The 24,761-nt window shown below is 41.6% G+C and overlaps 1 pseudogene; it reads left to right on the top strand.

The window, feature by feature from the left end:
* The first annotated feature begins 461 nt into the window (after positions 1 to 461).
* On the top strand, positions 462 to 24,575 carry LOC110658550 (fatty acid desaturase 4, chloroplastic-like; annotated as a pseudogene).
* The last annotated feature ends 186 nt before the right edge of the window (positions 24,576 to 24,761 follow it).

Consider the following 24,761-nt stretch of genomic DNA (forward strand, 5'->3'; position numbering starts at 1 on the left):
AGGAAGCTTCCAGTTTTCTTTTTGAGGAAGCATAAATTAATGATTAATAGCATCAAAATTCTTAAATGACGCAGGAATTGCATCAAATTAATTGAAGTCTAAACCCTATTCTATTAATTGAAAAAAACAAAAAGAGGCTTTCTTTCAGAAAAAGGAAAGAATTCCGTATGTGGGTTTTGGTTGATGTAATGAGAAAATAACAAGGCATCATGAATTACTTGTAGATGCTTGAGGACTTGAATATTCTCAGCTGCCACTATCATTACTTTTAAAACACAATCATTCCTTATAAATTGGGTGATAAAACATTCAGTGATACGCACCCTGTGCAAACAGCACAACATGAATTCCTTCAAATCTCTCCACAAGACTCCCAACTCCATTTACCGCCACAATTTATTTTGAGCTCATGTATTTTGCCTCTTGAAACAGTGTCATTGATTTCTCTTGAGGCATTCTCAATGTCCATACCAACCCAACACAAGTACCTGACAAGGTTCCCGACCCATGTTCCTAAGTACCACCACTTGTGCCTCCCCAGACCTGTGATATGTTCAGCCACCACCACCACCAAATCTAAGCCCAAGCCAACCCAAGTATTAACATATACTAAAAGAGGGCAACCTTTTACTTGTGATATATATATATATATATATATATATATATATATATATATATATATATATATATATATATATATATATCAATTAAAATTATTTTTCTCACTTCAATTTATATTTTAATTTTAGTTGCTTTCAAATTATTTAATTATTATTGAAATAATTTTTAAATTTATTGTTTAATAACAATGTTGTGACAATTTTCCCTATTGCATTTCTTTGTTTTTAGTGTCTTATTTTTAATTTTTTTTTATTTTATTATTGGAACAAATGCTTCTTTTTTAAATTTTATGTCACGACCCAACCTATGGGCCGGACCGGCACAAGGACCTGGGCCAGCCTAAAGCCCCCGAGGCCCGTAATAAGCCTAACTGTTCATTAACTCAGCTCTAAGGCCCATTTGGGCCCAATTTCAAGAAAACAAACGGACAGAATCCGGCCATAAAATGGACTTTCCAACGGGGAGTTTTCGACTCACCCGACCTATAAACACAATAAATACTCAATTGGGGAGCTCAGCTCACCCTCCACATACTCATCAGCATAAAAATAAATAGGAGCTCAGCTCCCTCATCCAATCCCTCAAACATGCATATAATATTAAGTTTACAGGTCCAAAATAATAATTTAGGTTATAGACCCAAATCAAATAAACATTTCTAACACATGCGGAAATTCTAAGATTTAACAAGTTTATACAAACATTAGTAATCGACCTGCGAGGGAGAAAGCAGGTTAACCTCAAAAATATCCTCCTGTGGCCTGGAAAAATTTTTGAACAGGAGTGAGCGTTCGACTCAGAGAGTAAAATATCAATTTTAACCATAATCTCTATAACTATTTAGAACTAATGCAACCTGTGGAGTGAAATGCAACATCAACAACAATTTCACATCATAACATCAAAAAGGTAATTTGGAGCACTCACGCACCCTGTAACATCAATCATAATATATGGGGTGATCCCTATCTGACTCTCTTAAATTCAACACAGTGCAGTGAAGAACTCATTTCGGACTTCCACTTAATAACCAAATCGGGGTCCCTGAAGAACTCAAGCCGTGTCTACCCGAAGGGCCAGGGTCCCAATGAAGAACTCAAGCGTGTCTACCCGTCCTATCCATAGTCCACACCACATCACACGCACGCCAACGCACGCTGCTTGCTCCAAATTACCACAACAACATCCATGGCACGCTAACAGTTATGAATGCAACATAAAACGTGCCTAGAGTTTAACTACATAAATATATGCATATAAGTGATGCATGGGCATGCTGAACATATAATAATATCGAAATTACAATTAAAATTAATATTTTACTCACAGACTTAACAACGGTCACTGTGGCGGCTGGGCGGAGGAAGAAGGCTGTCCCGGCTCACCTGACAATTACATTACATTTATTTAATACAAATGACTCAATACAAATCAAGAAAAGACCAATTACGTCCTAAGTCGTCAGAAAATCGTGAGTCTCCCTATACCTAGGACCTACCCAACCTGCAAAAGGGCTCAAAACACACTTCTATACTCACAATCCATATATCCACAACTCAATCACATCACACAGCCCCTCTTGGGCCAATCAAATCAGCCATCCATCACAATATGTAAAATTTCAATTTAGTCCTTATAATTGATCATTTTTGCAAAAACTCCCCAAACAAGTTCTAAAAATTCTAAAACTTTGCCCCGCGGTCCTTAGCAATATTACTAGGCTATTGCAAAAAGAATCATAATTTTCTAAGCTACCACGAATATTTTACGGATTTTTAATCCTATTTAAGCACTAGAAAATTACGAAAAAGCAAGGTTTGGGTTTACCTTTGCCGATTTCGACTTCGGGGACGCGCTCGGGACGTCTGACAATGGGGGGTAGCCAAAACCTCGGTCGAATTCGGAGACTTTTCCGGTAACGGGTCTGTTTGACCGGAAATTCTCAGACCCGGACAACTGTCGAATTTCTGCGAATTGAGGATACCTACACGAAGCCCATAACACGGGGGTTAGCACATAAATTTTTCAGAATTTTCTAAGCTCATTAAATGCTCGGAAATACAATGCAAAGTTCCGTGGGACCCACCGAAAAACGGTGTCGGAAAAATTCAAAATTTATATCGCCGCGAAGCTCTCGACGAGTGGAGCGTGCTGGTACCCTTGGTTTTCTCGTGGGATTCACGGTTTTCGAGAAATCTAGCCCAAAAGTCGAAATGGGCTAAAAACTTCCCGAGCAAAAATCGGACAAATTGCTCGATGGATTTCGGTGTTCTTGGTGTCTATGGAAAGCTCTCGTCGAGTAGATAATTTTAAACATAAGACCCGGTCCAATTGGTGGTCGGATCGGCCGGATTTTGGCCGGAGAAGTCGAAACGCCTTGCGAGGAGGGAGTTTGCGCGTTTTTGGCGTTTAGGCGGCGGCAGTGGTGGAGGTGGAGTGGCGCCGGTCGGTGGGGTGGCGAGGGAGGTGGTGGCCGTGGCGAGGCGAGGAGAGAGAAAAGAGAGAGAAGGAAAAGAGGTCGGCGCGAGGAAGGAAAGAAGAAAAAGGAAAAGGCCGGTCGATTCGGCCAGGTCCGATCCGATCCGGTTCGATTCGGCGGTCGATTCAAGATACAAAATTTTGAATTTTTACTACGCCTCGGGACCAAAAGCGAGGTCCAAAATTTGAAAAATTCAGAAAACTTCGAGAAAAATCGTAGACTCCAAATATATTTTTAGTTTTGCCACGTGGTCTTTAAATTAATTTTTAAAAATCATCAAAGTTTATATTTTCGAAAAATCGAACCCGATTTTTAAAATCCGAAAAATCTCAAAAAAATCCCTATAATTTAAATAAAATTGAAATACCAAAAATGCTCATAAAATTTAAAATTTTGGGGTGTTACATTCTTCCCCCCTTACAGAAAATTCGTCCTCGAATTTTTACACAAGGCAGAATAAAGCACATGATTATACATTGAACAAATAAGGGTACTTGCTACGCATGTCCCGTTCTGACTCTCAGGTGCACTCTTCCACTGACTGACTCCTCCACAAAACCTTAACCATAGGGATCTGTTTTGATCTCAGCTGTCTCACTTGGTAGTCCACTATGGCTACAGGCTGCTCCTCAAATGTCAAGTTCTCTTTTAGCTCTATCACATCATTTGTAGTACATGAAAAGGATCTGGAATGTATTTCTGAGCATGGAGATGTGAAACACGGGATGAGCGTGAGAAAGGTTGGGTGGTAGCTCCAGCGGTGAGCAAGCTGCTCCAACTCTATCAGTAACCTCAAAAGGTCCAATATACCGAGGTGCCAACTTGCCCTTCTTTCCAAATCTCATGACTCCCTTCATTGGAGAAACCTTCAGGAATACATAGTCGCCTACTGCAAACTCCACATCCCTCCGTGCAGTGCATAACTCTTACGCCTCTTGAAAATGTTTTCAATCGTTCCCTGATCAAAGGAACTATCTCTGAAGTGTACTGCACTAGGTCTACGTCATGCACCCTCGCTTCTCCCATTTCCGTCCAACACAGAGGAGACCTACACTTTCTTCCATATAGCGCTTCATAGGGTGCCACCCTTATGCTGGAATGGTAACTGTTATTGTAGGCAAACTCCACCAAAGCTAGTTGCTCATCCCATTGACCTCCAAAATCCAAAACACTCATGCGAATCATGTTTTCCAGTGTTTGGATTGTCCTTTCAATTTGTCCGATGCATGCGAGGTGGAAAGCCGTACTAAAGTTCAACTGTGTGCCAAGTGCCTCCTGCAACTTTCTCTAAAACCGCGAAGTGAACTGGGGCCCTCTGTCAGATATTATGGAAGCCGGAACTCTATGCAATATGACTATTTCTTGAATGTAGAGTCGGGCGTACTGTGCCACAGAATATGTAGTCTTCACAGGCAAGAAGTGAGCTGATTTGGTTAGGCGGTCTACAATTACCCATATCGAATCATATCCTCGCGTGGTACGAGGCAACCCAGTCACAAAATCCATGGTAATCATTTCCCACTTCCATTCTGGGATAGGGAGCTCTTGCAGCTTCCCTGACGGTCTCTGGTGTTCAAACTTCACCTTCTGACAAGTCAAGCACTTAGACACAAAGTCTGCTATGTCTCTCTTCATACCATTCCACCAGTAGCTATCTTTCACATCATGGTACATCTTGGTGGAACACAGGTGGACAGCATGCAGTGTGTAGTGTGCCTCTCGCATGATTTCATTCCTGAGGTTGTCCACATCGGGCACACATATCCTAGAACCTTGCACTAGGGCGCCATCATTGGCAAATCCAAACTCACCACCTTCACCTTGCAGTACTCTTTCTATGATCTTCATCAATTATTGGTCTCTGTGCTGGGAAACTCTAACTCTGTCCCTCAAGTCTGGCCTCACTGAAAAATGAGCCAACAATACCCCCTCATCTGACAGATCTAGGATTAAACCTTGATCCATCAACTCATGTACCTCCCGAATCAACGGTCTCTTCTCTCTTTGAAATGTCGCCAAACTACGGAAGATTTTACGCTCAAAGCATCTGCTACAACATTGGCCTTCCCAGGGTGGTACTGGATGGTGCAATCATAGTCTTTCAGAACCTCCATCCATCTCCTCTGTCTCAAGTTTAAATCCCTCTGTTGGAAGATGTACTTCAAACTCTTATGGTCGGTGTATATCTCGCACACTTCACCATACAGATAGTGTCTCCAGATTTTTAGTGCAAAGATTACAGCCGCCATTTCCAAGTCATGGGTGGGGTAGTTACGCTCATGCCTCTTGGTGTCTTGAAGCATAAGCCACTACTTTTCCATTCTGCATCAAAACACACCTAGGCCAACTGCAGGCGTCACAATACACGGTGTATCCTTCACCACTCATAGGTAGTGTCAACACAGGGGCGGTGGTTAGACACTCCTTCAGCTTCTGGAAACTCTTCTCATAGTCATCTGTCCAAATGAATGGAACATTCTTCCGAGTTAACTTAGTTAGGGGAGATGCTATCCTGGAAAAATCCTGTACAAAACGCCTATAGTAGCCAGCTAGACCCAGGAAACTTCGCACCTCGGTGGTATTTGTAGGCCTAAGCCAATCGATTCTGACTTCAATTTTCTTGGGATCCACTTGAATACCTTCACTAGAAACCACGTGTCCCAAGAATGAGATGCTTTCTAGCCAAAATTCACATTTCGAGAATTTGGCATATAGCTGGTGCTCCCTCAAAGTCTGCAACACCATCCTCAAGTGCCACACATGCTCTTCCTCGGTCCGAGAGTATACCAAAATGTCATCTATGAATACGATGACAAAACGGTCCAAAAATGGCTTGAACACCTTGTTCATCAAGTCCATGAAGAATTTCTTGGTGCATTAGTGAGTCCAAAAGACATCACCAAGAACTCATAATGACCATATCTTGTCCTGAATGCCGTTTTGGACACGTCCTCATTCCTGATTCTCAACTGATGGTAGCCTGATCGCAAGTCTATCTTGGAAAAGAATCTAGCTCCTTGAAGCTAATCAAACAAATCATCGATCCGAGGAAGTGGATACTTGTTCTTCACAGTTACCTTGTTCAGCTGTCTGTAGTCGATACACAACCTCAATGACCCATCCTTCTTTCTCACAAATAGAACAGGAGCACCCCAGGGTGAAGTGCTCGAACGTATGAAACCCTTGTCCAAAAGCTCCTGTAGTTGCTCCTTTAGCTCTTTCAATTCTGCTGGTGCCATCCTGTAAGGTGGCATGGATATGGGATTTGTACCCGGCACAACATCAATGCAAAACTCTATTTCCCTTCCTGGTGGCAACCACGAAGCTCCTGCAGGAAGACATCCATAAATTCTCTGACAACAGGAACATTTTCCATGCTGACACCTTCTATAGATGTATCTCTCACCAATGCCAAATACCCTTGGCATCCACGCCTCAACATTTTTCTAGCACTTATTGCTGACACCAAATTATATGGAGCCACGCTCCTGTCACCATCAAAGCTAAACTCTTCCACACCAGGTATGTGGAAATACACCTTTTTGTTCCTGCAGTCTAAAGTGGCATAGTGAGTTGCCAACCAATCCATCCCCAAAATTACATCAAAATCCATTACGGGTAGAGGAACCAAGTTTGCTGGGAGGATCTTTCCATCCACTACCACTGGACTACCCGGAAAAACCATATCTACATCTATGTTGTCGCTAAGTGGGGTAGCTACCGACAAAGGGCACTCTAAAGTTTTAGGGTTTCTACCCAACCTCATGGCACACACAGGGGAGACAAATGAGTGCGTAGCACCCGGATCTATCAAAACACGAGCTTCATAGGAACAGACCAGAAGAATACCTGCCACAACTGCATTTGAAGCTTGAGCATCCTGGTGGGTCAGGGTGAAAACCCGAGCTTGACCCCTACCCTGAGTGGCAGAATCTTGATACTGACTTCTACCTCCTGATCTGCCTCCAAATCCACGTCCCCCTTGTCCTCGGCCTGTTGTGCCCAGATTATTTGCTGCCATCTTTGGAAGCACCAGATACAAGCGTCGAGGAACATTTACAAGAACCTTGTGACCCCATCGTGGCTCATTGAACACGGGGCATTCCCTAGCAAAGTGACACAGTTGGCCACACACAGCATACTCTGAACCCATCATACAAGGTCTGAATGTCCTCTTCCACCTTGTGCACAAGGTGCCAAGGAGGATCTGAACAGGACCAGGCTGCTGTACCTGAGCTGTACCCTTCTTTGGATCTGTACCATGGTCTGAATCCTCGGGATTTGTGTCTGAAATCACTTCTCTTATTCTTGCTTCTTCCTCTGTAATTAGTTTGGCCACCACTGTCTGTAGTAGCCATGTGGGGAACACCTGAAGAACCCTCTGCTCTGTTTTTCTTTGCCCTTCCGCTGTCATCCACATCATAGCTAATCTCTATCTGTCTGGCTCGATCAACTACCACGTCAAAAGACTGATCAGACATCATGGCCAGGTTTGCATATCTCCTGTCAAGCCCCTTTAGGAATCTCTTCACCTTCATAGTTTCTGTAGCTACTGCTGTAGGGGCATATCTGCTCAATTCCAGAAATTCTGTAGCATATTCATCTATAGACCTGCCATTCTGTCTTAAAGCCTCAAAGGCCCACTGTTTCTGATCTCTAAAGCTTTCTGGCACAAACCGATTGATGAACAGTTCCACAAACTGAGCCCACGACAAACCCTCCATCCGGGGTAACACGTAGTCATTCATCCATTGTCTAGGCATAGGCCCCATGACATGCTGTATACACTCTATTAGTCTTCTATCAGTCAACTGCAATTACATTTCTGCACATGCAGGAATCCAAAAATCGATATGCATCGTCTGACACATCATAAGTACCAGGCACCAATTTCTTGAAATTTATGATCTATTTGTAAGGTTCTCCTCTTGGTGCGGTGGACTGCTGCTGCTGTGGAGGGTGGACCATATACTGCACCATCATATCGATGGTTCTCTGCAGACCAGCTAGAGTAGCTGCCATGGGGTCCATGGGACCCTGTGCCATAAAAGGCGATCTGTCTTGGTGGCGGTGCTCTTCTACTTGGCGACTCTAGGCCTCTTACCCGCCTCCTCGGGCGGCGCCTCATCTGTCTTGACACCTCGTCGAGCACATGCAGTTACAGTGCGATGGCGGCTCTCACCTTCTACGCATTTTCCTGAAATTCAGCAGCATTAGCCCACAAAATTCAAAACTGCACATTACACAGCTCTATAGACTCATATTTATACACAATATATGGAGCAGGAACTAGAAGCAAAGATGACAATACAAGACGAATGTGGACCCTACTTTCCGCATGTGACTCCTATTAGACTCTTCTCAACATTTTAGACAAACATTCCCTAAGAATCTGGAGCCTAAGCTCTGATACCACATTTGTCACGACCCAACCTATGGGCCGGACCGGCACTAGGACTTGGGCCAGCCTAAAGCCCCCGAGGCCCGTAGTAAGCCTAACTGTTCATTAACTCAACTCTAAGGCCCATTTGGGCCCAATTTCAAGAAAACAAACGGACAGAGTCCGGCCATAAAATGGACTTTCCAACGGGGAGTTTTCGACTCATCCGACCTGTAAACACAATAAATACTCAATTGGGGAGCTCAGCTCACCCTCCACATACTCATCAGCATAAAAATAAATGGGAGCTCAGCTCCCTCATCCAATCCCTCAAACATGCATATAATATTAAGTTTACAGGTCCAAAATAATAATTTAGGTTACAGACCCAAATCAAATAAACATTTCTAACACATGCGGAAATTCTAAGATTTAACAAGTTTATACAAACATTAGTAATCGACCTGCGAGGGAGAAAGCAGGTTAACCTCAAAAATATCCTCTTGTGGCCTGGAAAAATTTTTGAACAGGAGTGAGCATTCGACTCAGAGAGTAAAATATCAATTTTAACCATAATCTCTATAACTATTTAGAACTAATGCAACCTGTGGAGTGAAATGCAACATCAACAACAATTTCACATCATAACATCAAAAAGGTAATTTGGAGCACTCACGCACCCTGTAACATCAATCATAATATATGGGGTGATCCCTATCTGACTCTCTTAAATCCAACACAGTGCGTGAAGAACTCAGCTTGGACTTCCACTTAATAACCAAATCGGGGTCCCAGCGAAGAACTCAAGCCGTGTCTACCCCGAAGGACCGGGTCCCAGCGAAGAACTCAAGCCGTGTCTACCCGTCCTATCCATAGTCCACACCACATCACACGCAGGCCAACGCACGCTCACTGCTCCAAATTACCACAACAACATCTATGGCATGCTAACAGTTATGAATGCAACATAAATTGTGCCTAGAGTTTAACTACATAAATATATGCATATAAGTGATGCATGGACATGCTGAACATATAATAATATCGAAATTACAATTAAAATTAATATTTTACTCACAGACTTAACAACGGTCACTGTGACGGCTGGGCGGAGGAAGAAGGCTGTCCCGGCTCACCTGACAATTACATTACATTTATTTAATACAAATGACTCAATACAAATCAAGAAAAGACCAATTACGTCCTAAGTCGTGTCGAAAATCCGGCAGAGTCTCCCCTATACCTAGGACCTACCCAACCTGCAAAAGGGCTCAAAACACACTTCTATACTCACAATCCATATATCCACAACTCAATCACATCACACAGCCCCTCCTGGGCCCATCAAATCAGTCATCCATCACAATATGTAAAATTTCAATTTAGTTTTTATAATTGATCATTTTTGCAAAAACTCCCCAAACAAGTTCTAAAAATTCTAAAACTTTGCCCCGCGGTCCTTAGCAATATTACTAGGCTATTGCAAAAAGAATCATAATTTTTTAAGCTACCACGAATATTTTATGGATTTTTAATCCTATTTAAGCACTAGAAAATTACGAAAAAGTAAGGTTCGGGTTTACCTTTGCCGATTCCGACTTCGGGGACGCGCTCGGGACGTCTGACAATGGGGGGTAGCCAAAACCTCGGTCGAATTCGGAGACTTTTCCGGTAGCAGTGCATCGGCCGGAAATTCTCGAACTTCGGACAACTGTCGAATTTCCGCGAATTGAGGATACCTACACGAAGCCCATAACACGGGGGTTAGCACATAAATTTTTCAGAATTTTCTAAGCTCATTAAATGCTCGGAAATACACTGCAAAGTTCCGTGGGACCCACCGAAAAACGGTGTCGGAAAAATTCGAAATTTATATCGCCGTGAAGCTCTCGACGAGTGGAGCGTGCTAGTACCCTCGGTTTTCTCGTGGGATTCACGGTTTTCAAGAAATCTAGCCCAAAAGTCGAAATGGGCTAAAAACTTCCCGAGCAAAAATCGGACAAACCGCTCGATGGATTTCGGTGTTCTTGGTGTCTATGGAGAGCTCTCGTCGAGTAGATGATTTTAAACATAAGACCTGGTCCAATTGGTGGCCGGATCGGCCGGATTTTGGCCGGAGAATTCGAAACGCCGCGCGCGCGAGGAAGGGAGTTCGCGCGCGTTCCGTGCGTTTGGCGGCGTGGTATTTGGAGAGGTGGGTGGCGCGCCGATCGGGTGAGGTGGGGAAAGGTGGTGGCCGTGGGCGGAGGAGAGAGAAAAGAGAGAGAGAAGGAAAAGAGGTCGACGCGCGCGGGGAAGGAAAGAAGAAAAAGGAAAAGGCCGGTCCGATTCGATCGGTCCGATCCGATCCGGTTCGATTCGGCCGGTCCGATTCAAGATACAAAATTTTGAATTTTTACTCTGCCTCGGGACCGAAAACGAGGTCTAAAAATTCCGAAAAAATTTCAGAAAACTCAAAAAAATACGTAGACTCCAAATATATTTTTAGTTTTGCCACGTGATCTTTAAATTAATTTTTAAAAATCATCAAAGTTTATATTTTCGGAAAATCGAACCCGATTTTTAAAATCTGAAAAATCTCAAAAAAACCCTATAATTTAAATAAAATTAAAATACCAAAAATGCTCATAAAATTTAAAATTTTAGGGTGTTACATTTTACAAGATATATCTTGAATTTTTTGACATCCTAAAATTTTTTTTGAATTAGTTGAATTTTCTAAACCAAAATAAACGCTTGAATCTCTTTTAAAATTTTATATGGTGTTTTATTTTATTAATTGAATTTTTAAATTTGTATTCATTTATTTTAAAATTTAAACCACTTATATGCTCTTAAATAAATGATTTTTTTTATAATTTTTTCTTTTTATTTTATTTTAATTATTTTTGAATTATTTAATTTGCATTTATTATCATTATTTTTTTAAATGGTTTTAAGATTATTTTATTTTATTATAAAATAAATTTTACTTTATACACAAACATTAAATATCATACTTTCATTTCATTGTAAGGAAAAATATAATAATAAAACATTATTAATATATTTGAACAGTATTTCCTTTCATTTTTTTTTTTCCTATAAACACTACTTTAAAATGGTAAGATTTTAATTAAAATTATAATTCTTTTTATTATAATAATAATAATAATAATTATTATTATTATTATTATTATTATTATTATTATTATTATGTTAAAAATATTAAAAAATAATATTTCAAACTTTTTATAATATCTTTTAGAGTTGTTAGTCCAATAAATGTATAATTATAAATAATAAATAATTAAATTTACTTCAATTTAAATGTAAAAATAATATTAGGCACGTTTTTCTAGATGTGTTAAATAATTTGCTCTTTTTTAACAATTATTATTATTTTCTTTTATACCTAGACTATGCTATTAAATATTTTTTCTTATGAAATTATAATTTTTTTTATGTATTATAATAAGTAAATAATAAATATTATATCATTAATATTAGTTTACCTTAAACTAAACTCTACACACATAACTAATATATAATTTAAAAATTTTATTTCATTTGAATTATGATTTACACTTAAATAATATGTAATATAATTATCAGATGTATTTTTAAAAAAATATATTTTTTTATTAATTATATTAATATAATAAATTTAAAAAGGAAATAATACCGCAGCATGGCGCGGCTTTTAAGAAGCTTGTTAACTACTGAATCTGAACCTAGGCTTGTGAGCCTACCAGCCTTATGCACATCTGTTGCCCCTCCTGTGCCCAGTGATTCTAGTTTGCAATCAACATGGTCTCATCGTATATGGGTGGCAACTAGGTGCACCTCTGTGCTAATTTCCCTGGCTAAGGCCATAGTGGCTCCGGCTGATTCCTAGGGGTGGCCACGGTTCAGGAACCGTCAGTTCAGATTCAATAAAATCATGAACCTGAACCAAACCGTCATGGGACGGTTTGGAAGACGATTCTTGAACCGCCGGTTTCGGTTCGAGCCCTGGTTTAAAACGGTTTAGAGGACGGTTCGAAAAATAACAATTCAAAACGGTTTGAAAGCGGTTTAGGGGCGGTTTAAGAGCAACTTAAAGAAAAAAATTAGAGGAAAATTTTATTAATTTAGAATTTAAGTTATATTTGTAAAAATATTTTAATTTTTCTTAGAAATCTTTCAATCAAAATAAAATAAGAAAAATAAGAATAAAAATAACTTATTTTTAAGAAAAATTTAAAAAGTAAAGACTTGAACTTATTAAAAAACTAGAGATAAAATTAATTTAAAAAAAATTAGAAAAAGGTGCATGAACTTAATTTCGCCTATGTATCCCTTTAGGATTTAGAGAAATCAAAATTTTCAGTTATAAGTTGAGAGAAGGGAGATTGAGGTGATTTGGTTATGTGAAGCATAGACATAGGAAAGCTTCAATTAGACAAGTAGAGAATATTGGGTTGAGGATAAAATGAAAATTGTCACGACCCAACCTATGGGCCGGACCGGCACTAGGACCTGGGCTAGCCATATCCTCCAAGTCCCGTAGTAAGCCTAACTATTCACTTAACCCAACTCTAAGACCCATTTGGGCCCAATTTCAAGAAATCAACCGGACAGAGTCCGGCCATAAAATGGACCTTTCAACGGGGAGTTATTGACTCACCCGACCTGTAAACACAATAATAATCAATTGGGGAGCTCAGCTCACCCTCCACATACTCATATCATCATAAAAATAAATGGGAGCTCAGCTCCCTCATCCAGCCCATCAAACATGCATGTGATAATAATTTTACAGGTCTAAAATAATAATTTAATTTACAGACCTATATCAAATAAACATTTCTAACACATGCGGAAATTCTAAGATTTAACAAGTTTATACAAACATTAATAATCGACCTGCGAGAGAGAAAGCAGGTTAACCTCAAAAATATTCTCCTGTGGCCTGAAAAAATATTGAACATGAGCGTTCGACTCAGAGAGTAAAATATCAATTTTAACCATAATCTCTATAACTATCTAAAACTAATGCACCCTGTAGAGTGAAATGCAACAATAGCAATAATTTCACATCATAGCAGCAAAAAGATAAATTGGGTCACTCACGCACCCAGTAATATCAATCATAATATATATGGGAGCTGATCCCCTATACAGCTCTCTTAATTCCAACTGTGCCAGCGAAGAACTCAGCTCAGACTTCCACTTAATAACCAAATCGGGGTCCCAGCGAAGAACTCAAGCCGTGTCTACCCCGAAGGACCGGGTCCCAGCGAAGATCTCAAGTCGTGTCTACCCGTCCTATCCATAGTCCACACCACATCACACGCACGCCAACGCACGCACACTGCTCCAAATTACCACAACAACATACATGGCACTTTCACAGTTATGAATGCAACATAAAACGTACCTAGAGTTTAACTACATAGATATATACATATAGGTGATGCATGGGCATGCCTGAACATATAATAATATCGAAATTACAATTAAAATTAATATTTTACTCACAGACTTGACAACGGTCCTTTGTGGCGGTGGCGGAGGAAGAAGGTCATCACGACTCACGACAATTACATTACAATTATTTAATACAAATGACTCAATACAAATCAAGAAAAGACCAAGTACGTCCTAAGTCGTGCCGAAAATCCGGCAGAGTCTCCCCTATACCTAGAACCTACCCAACCTGCAAAATGGCTCAAAACACACTTCTATACTCACAATCCATATATCCACAACTCAATCACATCACACAGCCCCTCCTGGGCTCATCAAATCAGTCATCCATCACAATATGTAAAATTTCAATTTAGTCCTTATAATTGATCATTTTTGCAAAAACTACCCAAACAAGCTCTAAAAATTCTAAAACTTTGCCCCGCGGTCCTTAGCAATATTACTAGGCTATTGCAAAAAGAATCATAATTTTCTGAGCTACCATGAATATTTTATGGATTTTTAATCCTATTTAAGCACTAGAAAATTATGAAAAAGCAAGGTTCGGGTTTACCTTTGCCGATTCCGACTTTGGGGACGCGCTCGGGACGTCTGACAATGGGGGGGTAGCCAAAACCTCGGTCCAATTCGGAGACTTTTCCGGTAACGGGTCTGTCGGGCCAGAAATTCACAAACCCGGTCAACTGTCAAATTTTCGGGAATTGAGGATACCTACACGAAGCCCACAACACGGGGGTTAGTACATAAATTTTTCAGAATTTTCTAAGTTCATTTAATGCTCGGAAAAACACTGCGAAGTTTCGTGGGACCCACCGAAAAATGGTGTCGGAAAAATTCGAAATTTATGTCGCGCGAAGCTCTCGACGAGTGGCGTGCTCTGGTACTCTCGGTTTTCTCATGGGGTTCACGGTTTGCGAGAAATCTAGCCCGAAAGTCAAAATGGGCTAAAACTTCCCGAGCAAAAATTGGACAAACCGCTCGATGGATTTCGGTGTTCTTGGTGTCTATGGAAAGCTCTCGACGAGTAGATGAGTTTAGACGCAAGACTCGGTCCGATTGGTGGCCGGATCGGCCGGGAAGGTGAACGGTCGGCCTTGCGCCGTCATAGGCCGTTTCAGCGTTCGGCGGTGGCGCCGTGGGGGAGGGCTGAGGCGGAGCGGCGGGAGTGGGGCGGGAGGTGGCGGAGGCAAGAGGAGGAGGAGGAGAGAGGAGGAGGGAGGAGAGAGAAAAGAGAGAGAGAAGGGGAGGAGGTCAGACGCGCGCGGGGAAGGGAAGAAGAAAAGGAAAAGGCCGGTCCGATTCGACCGGTCCGATCCGGTCCGGTTCGATTTAGGATACAAAATTTTTAAATTTTTACTCTGCCTCGGGATCGAAAACGAGGTCCAAAAATTCCGAAAAAATTCCAGAAAACTCAGAAAAATTCATAGATTCCAAATATATTTTTAGTTTTGCCATGTGGTCTTTAAATTAATTTTTAAAAATCATCAAAGTTTATATTTTCGGAAAATCGAACCCGATTTTTAAAATCCGAAAAATCTCAAAAAAATTCCTAAAATTTAAATAAAATTAAAATACCAAAAATGCTCATAAAATAATAAAATTTAAAATTTTTGGGTGTTACATTCTTCTCCCCTTACAAAAAATTCGTCCTCGAATTTTACACAAGGCAGAATAAAGCACATGATTATACATTGAACAAATAAGGGTACTTACTACGCATGTCCCGTTCTGACTCCCAGGTGCACTCTTCCACCGACTGAATCCTCCACAAAACCTTAACATAGGGATCTGTTTGGATCTTAGCTGTCTCACTTGGTAGTCCACTATGGCTACAGGTTGCTCCTCAAATGTCAAGTTCTCTTTTAGCTCTATTACATCTGGTTGTAGTACATGAGAAGGATCTGGAATGTATTTCCTGAGCATGGAGATGTGAAATACGGGATGAACGTGAGAAAGGTTGGGTGGTAGCTCCAATCGGTAGGCAACTGCTCCAACTCTATCAGTAACCTCAAAAGGTCCAATATACCGAGGTGCCAACTTGCCCTTCTTTCCAAATCTCATCACTCCCTTCATCGGAGAAACCTTCAGGAATACATAGTCGCCTACTGCAAACTCCACATCCCTCCGTCTAGGGTCTGCACAACTCTTCTGCCTACTGAAAGCTGTTTTCAATCGTTCCCTGATTAAAGGAACTACCTCTGAAGTGTACTGCACTAGATCTACATCATGCACCTTCGCTTCTCCCATTTCCGTCCAACACAGAGGAGACCTACACTTTCTTCCATATAATGCCTCATAGGGTGCCATCCCTATGCTGGAATGGTAACTGTTGTTGTAGGCAAACTCCACCAAAGCTAGTTGATCATCCCATTGACCTCCAAAATCCAAAACACTCATGCGAAGCATGTCTTCCAGTGTTTGGATTGTCCTTTCGGACTGTCCGTATATCTGAGGGTGGAAGGCCGTACTGAAGTTCAACTGTGTGCCAAGTGCCTCCTGCAACTTTCTCCAAAACCGAAAAGTGAACTGGGGCCCTCTGTCAGATATTATGGAAGCTGGAACCCCATACAATCTGACTATTTCTCGAATGTAGAGTCGGGCGTACTGTGCCACAGAATATGTAGTCTTCACAGGCAAGAAGTGAGCTGATTTGGTTAGGCGGTCTACAATTACCCATATCGAATCATATCCTCGCGTGGTACGAGGCAACCCAGTCACAAAATCCATAGTGATCATTTCCCACTTCCATTCTGGGATAGGGAGCTCTTGCAGCTTCCCTGACGGTCTCTGGTGTTCAAACTTCACCTTCTGACAAGTCAAGCACTTGGACACAAAGTCTGCTATGTCTCTCTTCATGCCATTCCACCAATAGCTATCTTTCACATCATGGTACATCTTGGTGGAACTTGGGTGGACATTGTACAGTGTATAGTGTGCCTCTCGCATGATTTCATCTCTGAGATTGTCCACATCGGGCACACATATCCTAGAACCTTGTATAAGGGCGCCATCATTGGCAAACCCGAACTCACCACCTTCACCTTGCTGTACTCTTTCTATGATCTTCATCAATTGTTGGTCTTTGTGCTGGGAAACTCTAACTCTGTCCAGCAAGTCTGGCCTCACTGAAAAATGAGCCAACAATACCCCCTCATCTGAAAGATCTAGGATTAAACCTTGATCCATCAACTCATGTACTTTCTGAATCAACGGTCTCTTCTCTGCTGAAATGTGCGCCAAGCTACCAGAAGTTTTTCTGCTCAAAGCATCTGCTACTACATTAGCCTTCCCAGGGAGGTACTGGATGGTGCAATCATAGTCTTTCAGAAGCTCCATCCATCTCCTCTGTCTCAAGTTTAAATCCCTCTGTTGGAACATGTACTTCAAACTCTTGTGGTCGGTGTATATCTCGCACACTTCACCATACAGGTAGTGTCTCCAGATTTTTAGTGCAAAGATTACAGCCGCCATTTCTAAATCATGGGTGAGGTAGTTCTGCTCATGCCTCTTCAGCTGCCTTGAAGCATAAGCCACTACCTTTCCATTCTGCATCAAAACACACCCTAGGCCAACTCTGGAGGCGTCACAAAGTGTATCCTTCATCCTTCACCACTCATAGGTAGTGTCAACACAGGGTCAGTGGTTAGACACTCCTTAAGCTTCTGGAAGCTCCTCTCACAGTCATCTGTCCAAATGAATGGAACATTCTTCTGAGTTAATTTAGTTAAGGGAGCCGCTATCCTGGAAAAATCTTGCACAAAACGCCTATAGTAGCCAGCTAGACCCAAAAAACTTCGCACCTCAGTGACTGTTGTAGGCCTAAGCCAATCAGTTACAGCTTCAATTTCGTTGGGATCCACTTGAATGCCGTCACTAGAAACCACGTGTCCCAAGAATGAGATACTTTCTAGCCAAAATTCACATTTTGAAAATTTGGCATATAGCTGGTGCTCCCTCAAAGTCTGCAACACCATTCTCAAGTGCCACAAGTGTTCTTCCTCGGTCCGAGAGTATACCAAAATGTCATCTATGAATACGATGACAAAACGGTCCAAAAATGGCTTGAACACCCGGTTTATCAAGTCCATGAAGGCTGCTGGTGCATTAGTGAGTCCCAAAGACATCACCAAGAACTCATAATGACCATATCTTGTCCTGAATGCCGTTTTGGACACGTCCTCATTCCTGATTCTCAACTGATGGTAGCCTGATCGCAGGTCTATCTTGGAAAAGAATCTAGCCCCTTGGAGCTGATCAAACAGATCGTCGATTCGAGGAAGTGGATACTTGTTCTTCACAGTCACCTTGTTCAGCTGTCTATAGTCAATGCACAACCTCAATGACCCATCCTTCTTTCTCACGAATAGAATAGGAGCACCCCAGGGTGAAGTGCTCGGACGTATGAAACTTTTGTCTAACAGCTCCTGTAGTTGCTCCTTTAACTCTTTCAATTTTGCTGGGGCCATCCTGTAAGGTGGCATTGATATGGGGTTTGTACCCGGAACAACATCGATGCAGAACTCTATTCCCCTTTCTGGTGGCAACCTTGGAAGCTCTTCAGGGAAGACATCCATGAATTCTCTGACAACAGAAATATTTTCCATGTTGACACCTTCTATAGATGTATCTCTCACTAATGCCAAATACCCTTGGCATCCACGCCTCAACATTTTTCTAGCACTAATTGCTGACACCAAATTATATGGAGCCACGCTCTTGTCACCATCAAAGCTAAACTCTTCCACACCAGGTATGTGAAAATGCACCTTTTTGTTCCTGTAGTCTAAAGTGGCATAATGAGTTGCCAACCAATCCATCCCCAAGATTACATCGAAATCCATCACTGGTAGAGGAACCAAGTCTGCTGGGAGGATCTTTCCATCCACTACTACTGGGCTACCCGGAAAAATCATATCTACATCTATGTTGTCACTAAGTGGGGTAGCTACCGACAAAGGACATTCTAAGGTTGTAGGGTTTCTACCCAACCTCATGGCAAACACAGGGGAGACAAATGAGTGCGTAGCACCCGGATCTATTAAAACACGAGCCTCATAGGAACAGACCAGAAGAATACCTGCCACAATTGCATTTGAAGCTTGAGCATCCTGATGGGTTAGGGTGAAAACCTGAGCTTGACCCCTACAGGTGGCGTAACCACGATCATCGACTTCTACCTCCTGATCTGCCTCCAAATCCACGTCCCCCTTGTCCTCGGCCCTGTTGGCCACTGAACTGACTGCCTGCCATGCTGGAAGCACCCGGATACAACTGACGAGGAACATTTGCAACAGAACCTTGTGACCCCATCTGTGGCTCACTGAACACGGGGCATTCCCTAGCAAAGTGACCTGGTTGGCCACACCTGAAGCATACTCCTGAACCCATCATACAAGGTCCTGAATGTCCTCTTCCACACTGTGCACAAGGTGCCAAGGAGGATCTGAACTGCACCCAGCTGTGCCTGAATCGTGACCACCGCTGGATCCGCACAGTGCGAACCCTCGGGATTTGTGTCTAAATCCACTCCTCTTATTTCTGCTTCTTCCTCTGTAATTAGTTTGGCCACCACTATGCGTATTACCTATGTGTGAAACACCTAAAGAACCCTCTGCTCTGTTTTTCTTTGCCCTTCCGCTGTCATCCACAGCATAGCTAATCTCAATCTGTTTGGCTCGATCAACTACCACGTCAAAAGACTGATCAGACATCATGGCCAAGTTTGCATACCTCCTGTCAAGCCCCTTTAGGAATCTCTTCACCTTCATAGTTTCTGTAGAAACTGCGGTAGGGGCATACCTGCTCAACTCGAAATTGCAGAGCATATTCATCTCTGGACATGCCATTCTGTCTTAAGGCCTCAAAGGCCCACTGCTTTTGATCCCTGAAACTTTCTGGCACAAACCGATTGATGAACAGTTCCACAAACTGAGTCCATGACAAATTCTCCATCCGAGGTAATATGTAGTCATTCATCCATTGTCTAGGCATAGGCCCCATGACATGCTGCATACACTCTATTAATCTTCTATCACCAATCTGCACTCTGCTGTCTGCGCAGAATCCAAAAACCGATATGCATCTTCTGACACATCATAAGTACCAGGCACCAACTTCTTGAAATTGATGATCTGTTTGTAAGGTTCCCCTCTTGGTGCGGTGGACTGCTGCTGCTGTGGAGGGTGGACCATATACTGCGCCATCATGTCGATGGTTCTCTGCAATCCAGCTAGAGTAGCTGCCATGGGGTCCATGGGACCCTGTGCCATGAAAGACTAATCCTGAACTGTTGGCAGCTGCTCTTCTACTTGAGCAGCTCTAGGCCTCCTACCCTGCCTCCTCGGGGCAGGCGCCTCATCTTGTGCTGACACCTCGTCAGGCACATCTGGTTTTGGTGCAGTGGCAGCTCTCCTGCTTCTATGCATTTTCCTGAAATTCAGCAGCATTAGCCCACAAAATTCAAAACAACATGTTACACAACTCTATAGACTCATATTTATACATAATTATATGAAGCAGAAACTAGAAGCAAAGATGATAATGCAAGACGTATGTGGACCCTATTTTTCCGCATGTGACTCATAGTAGACTCTTCCCAACACTTTAGACAAACATTCCCTAAGAATCTGGAGCCTAAGCTCTGATACCACATTTGTCACGACCTAACCTATGGGCCGGACCTGCACTAGGACCTGGGCCAGCCTAAAGCCCTCGAGGCCCGTAGTAAGCCTAACTATTCACTTAACCCAACTCTAAGGCCCATTTGGGCCCAATTTCAAGAAATCAACCGGACAGAGTCCAGCCATAAAATGGACCTTTCAACGGGAAGTTATTGACTCACCCGACCTGTAAACACAATAATAATCAATTGGGGAGCTCAGCTCACCCTCCACATACTCATATCATCATAAAAATAAATGGGAGCTCAGCTCCCTCATCCAGTCCATCAAACATGCATGTGATAATAATTTTACAGGTCCAAAATAATAATTTAGTTTACAGACCCATATCAAATAAACATTTCTAACACATGCGGAAATTCTAAGATTTAACAAGTTTACACAAACATTAATAATCGACCTGCGAGGGAGAAAGCAGGTTAACCTCAAAAATATCCTCCTGTGGCTTGGAAAAATATTGAACATGAGTGAGCGTTCGACTCAGAGAGTAAAATATCAATTTTAACCATAATCTCTATAACTATCTAAAACTAATGCACCCTGTAGAGTGAAATGCAACAACAGCAATAATTTCACATCATAGCAGCAAAAAGGTAATTTGGGGCACTCACGCACCTAGTAATATCAATCATAATATATATGGGAGCTGATCCCCTATACAACTCTCTTAATTCCAACTGTGCCAGCGAAGAACTCAGCTCGGACTTCCACTTAATAACCAAATCGGGGTCCCAGCGAAGAACTCAAGCCGTGTCTACCCCGAAGGACCAGGTCCCAGCGAAGATCTCAAGCCGTGTCTACCCGTCCTATCCATAGTCCACACCACATCACACGCACGCCAACGCACGCACACTGCTCCAAATTACCACAACAACATACATGGCACTTTCACAGTTATGAATGCAACATAAAACGTGCCTAGAGTTTAACTACATAGATACATACATATAGGTGATGCATGGGTATGCCTGAATATATAATAATATCGAAATTACAATTAAAATTAATATTTTACTCACAGACTTGACAACGGTCACTGTGGCGGCTGGGCGGAGGAAGAAGGTCATCGGCTCACGACAATTACATTACAATTATTTAATACAAATGACTCAATACAAATCAAGAAAAGACCAAGTACGTCCTAAGTCGTGCCGAAAATCCGGCAGAGTCTCCCCTATACCTAGGACCTACCCAACCTGCAAAATGGCTCAAAACACACTTCTATATTCACAATCCATATATCCACAACTCAATCACATCACACAGCCCCTCTTGGGCCCATCAAATTAGTCATCCATCATAATATGTAAAATTTTAATTTAGTCCTTATAATTGATCATTTTTGCAAAAACTACCCAAACAAGCTCTAAAAATTCTAAAACTTTGCCCCGCGGTCCTTAGCAATATTACTAGGCTATTGCAAAAAGAATCATAATTTTCTGAGCTACCATGAATATTTTATGGATTTTTAATCCTATTTAAGTACTAGAAAATTACGAAAAAGTAAGGTTCGGGTTTACCTTTGCTGATTCCGACTTCGGGGACGCGCTCGGGACGTCTGACAATTGGGGGGGTAACCAAAACCTCGGTCCAATTCGGAGACTTTTCCGGTAATGGGTCTGTCTGGCCGGAAATTCACAGACCTGGTCAACTGTCGAATTTCCCCAAATTGAGGATACCTACACGAAGCCCACAACACGGGGTTTAGTACATAAATTTTTCAGAATTTTCTAAGTTCATTTAATGCTCGGAAAAACACTGCGAAGTTCCGTGGGACTCACCGAAAAACGGTGTCGAAAAAATTCGAAATTTATGTCGCCGCGAAGCTCTCGACGAGTGGAGCGCTCAAGTACTCTCGGTTTTCTCGTGGGGTTCACGGTTTGCGAGAAATCTAACCCGAAAGTTAAAATGGGCTAAAACTTCCCGAGCAAAAATTGGACAAACCGCTCGATGGATTTCGGTGTTCTTAGTGTCTATGGAAAGCTCTCGACGAGTAGATGAGTTTAGACACAAGATCCGGTCCGATTGGTGGCCGGATCGGCCGGATTTTGGCTGGGAAGGTGAACGGTCGCGCGCGCGCTGCGCGTCACTTCTGGAGCCGTTTTCCGGCGTTCCAGGCGGCGGCCGGCCGTGGGGGAGGGCTGAGGCGGCGCGCCGGCGAGGTGGGGAGGCAGGGGAGGTGGCGGCGCGACAAGGGGAGGAGGGAGGAGAGAGAAAAGAGAGAGAGAAGGGGAGGAGGTCGGACGCGCGCAGGGAAGGGAAGAAGAAAAAGAAAAGGCCGGTCTGATTCGATCGGTCCTATCCAGTCCGGTTTGATTCGGTCGGTTCGATTCAGGATACAAAATTTTTGAATTTTTACTATGCCTCGGGACCGAAAACGAGGTCCAAAAATTCCGAAAAAATTTCAGAAAACTCAAAAAAATTCGTAGATTCCAAATATATTTTTAGTTTTGCCACGTGGTCTTTAAATTAATTTTTAAAAATCATCAAAGTTTATATTTTCGGAAAATCGAACCCGATTTTTAAAATCCAAAAAATCTCAAAAAAATTCCTAAAATTTAAATAAAATTAAAAGACCAAAAATGCTCATAAAATAATAAAATTTAAAATTTTGGGGTGTTACAAATATAATAGGTAGATTTAAACTGACTTGGAGGAGAATAGTATAACATAACCTAGAAGCATTACATATTTTCAAGGATTTAACCCAAAATCGTTTAGATTGGAGAAAAAGAATCCATATAGCCGACCCCAATAAATTTTTTGGATAAAAGTTTAGTTGAATTGAGTATTATTTGCCATTTTTAAAAAAATTATATGATATTTGATAATTAAAAAAATATAAAGAAAAAAAAATCAAAATAGAGGGTATTGAAAATTTTATTGAAGCAATAAAATAATAATAGAGTAATTGAGATTGTATTAAAAATTTCAGTGAGTATAAAAGTAATAAAGTAGGAGAATTGTGAAAGTACTGAGAATTAAAAAGAGTGTAAAAAATAATTATTTAGAAAATTTGAGAAAAATTGAAAGAGTATTAAGAATTAAAGAGAGTGTAGAGAATAATTGTGTAGAAAATTAATAATATATATATATATATATATATATATATATATATATATATATATGAATTAGGAGTAGAGTGAAGTATTTATTAAATTTTTTTGTATTTAAATCGCCGGTTTGGTCCGGTTCAGAATCGTCGGTTCAATCCGGTTTAGAACCGCCGATTCACGGTTTCTAAAAATTATGAACCTGAACCAAACCGTAGAAGAACGGTTTCAGTCCGGTTTGAAGTCGGTTCCGGTTTTGACCGGTTTCAGTTCGGTTTTGACCGAACCGTGGCCACCCCTAATTCCCACATATGGCTCCAGCCCATTTTAGCAGGCTATATTGGGTATATTTTAGCTGACCTTGGCTCTGGGGTATACACTGGGAAATTGACAACTTAGGTGACGCATCAACACCAATTTTTGATGCTTAGATTGAAGCATTTCAAGGTCACCACAAGTGGCCATGGACAATCACTAGGTGTCAATTTGCTAACAACTTACACGCCATAACAAGGGCAGTAACATTCTGTGTATCGCCTACAGATCTTGCTTGTAATGGCCCTACATTCCATGGCCTTGTTGGTGTATGCTCTGGCTGTCTAATGTTCAGCCAGCAGTTTCATGCACAAGCTCATGGCACCAAGAGCTAGTTACCACCATTAGTGGCAGCACTGCAGGATCTTGGATTGCTGGTCTCACGTGCACAACATACTGCTCATCACCGGCCACCTTATAATAATAGCTATTGTACAGCGAATGGCGTTTGGAATGAATTTTTAGATAAGCAAAAGGCGTTTGAGACACTAGAAATGGTCTTGTATTTTCAACTTGGGGTGCGCCCCAGGTCCTGGTGTGAGCCTACTTCTGACAGGGCCGAGGAGGTTGAAGCCCCTTCTCAAGTTGCAGTATAGTGTTTTTTTTTCCTTCCAAGCTGTATGGCATGTGGATAGAATTGTTTACCAGATGCAGGCACACAAAGGGTGGTTTTATATATATATACTTTTTTTCTTTCAGTGAATAGATTGAATTAACAGATTGGCATTTACAGTAGCATAACAAGGAAATAAATATGTTCAATTCCCATTACAGGAAGCAAC

This window comes from Hevea brasiliensis, chromosome 4 (genome assembly GCF_030052815.1).
Source record: "Hevea brasiliensis isolate MT/VB/25A 57/8 chromosome 4, ASM3005281v1, whole genome shotgun sequence".
NCBI classification, from domain to species: domain Eukaryota; kingdom Viridiplantae; phylum Streptophyta; class Magnoliopsida; order Malpighiales; family Euphorbiaceae; genus Hevea; species Hevea brasiliensis.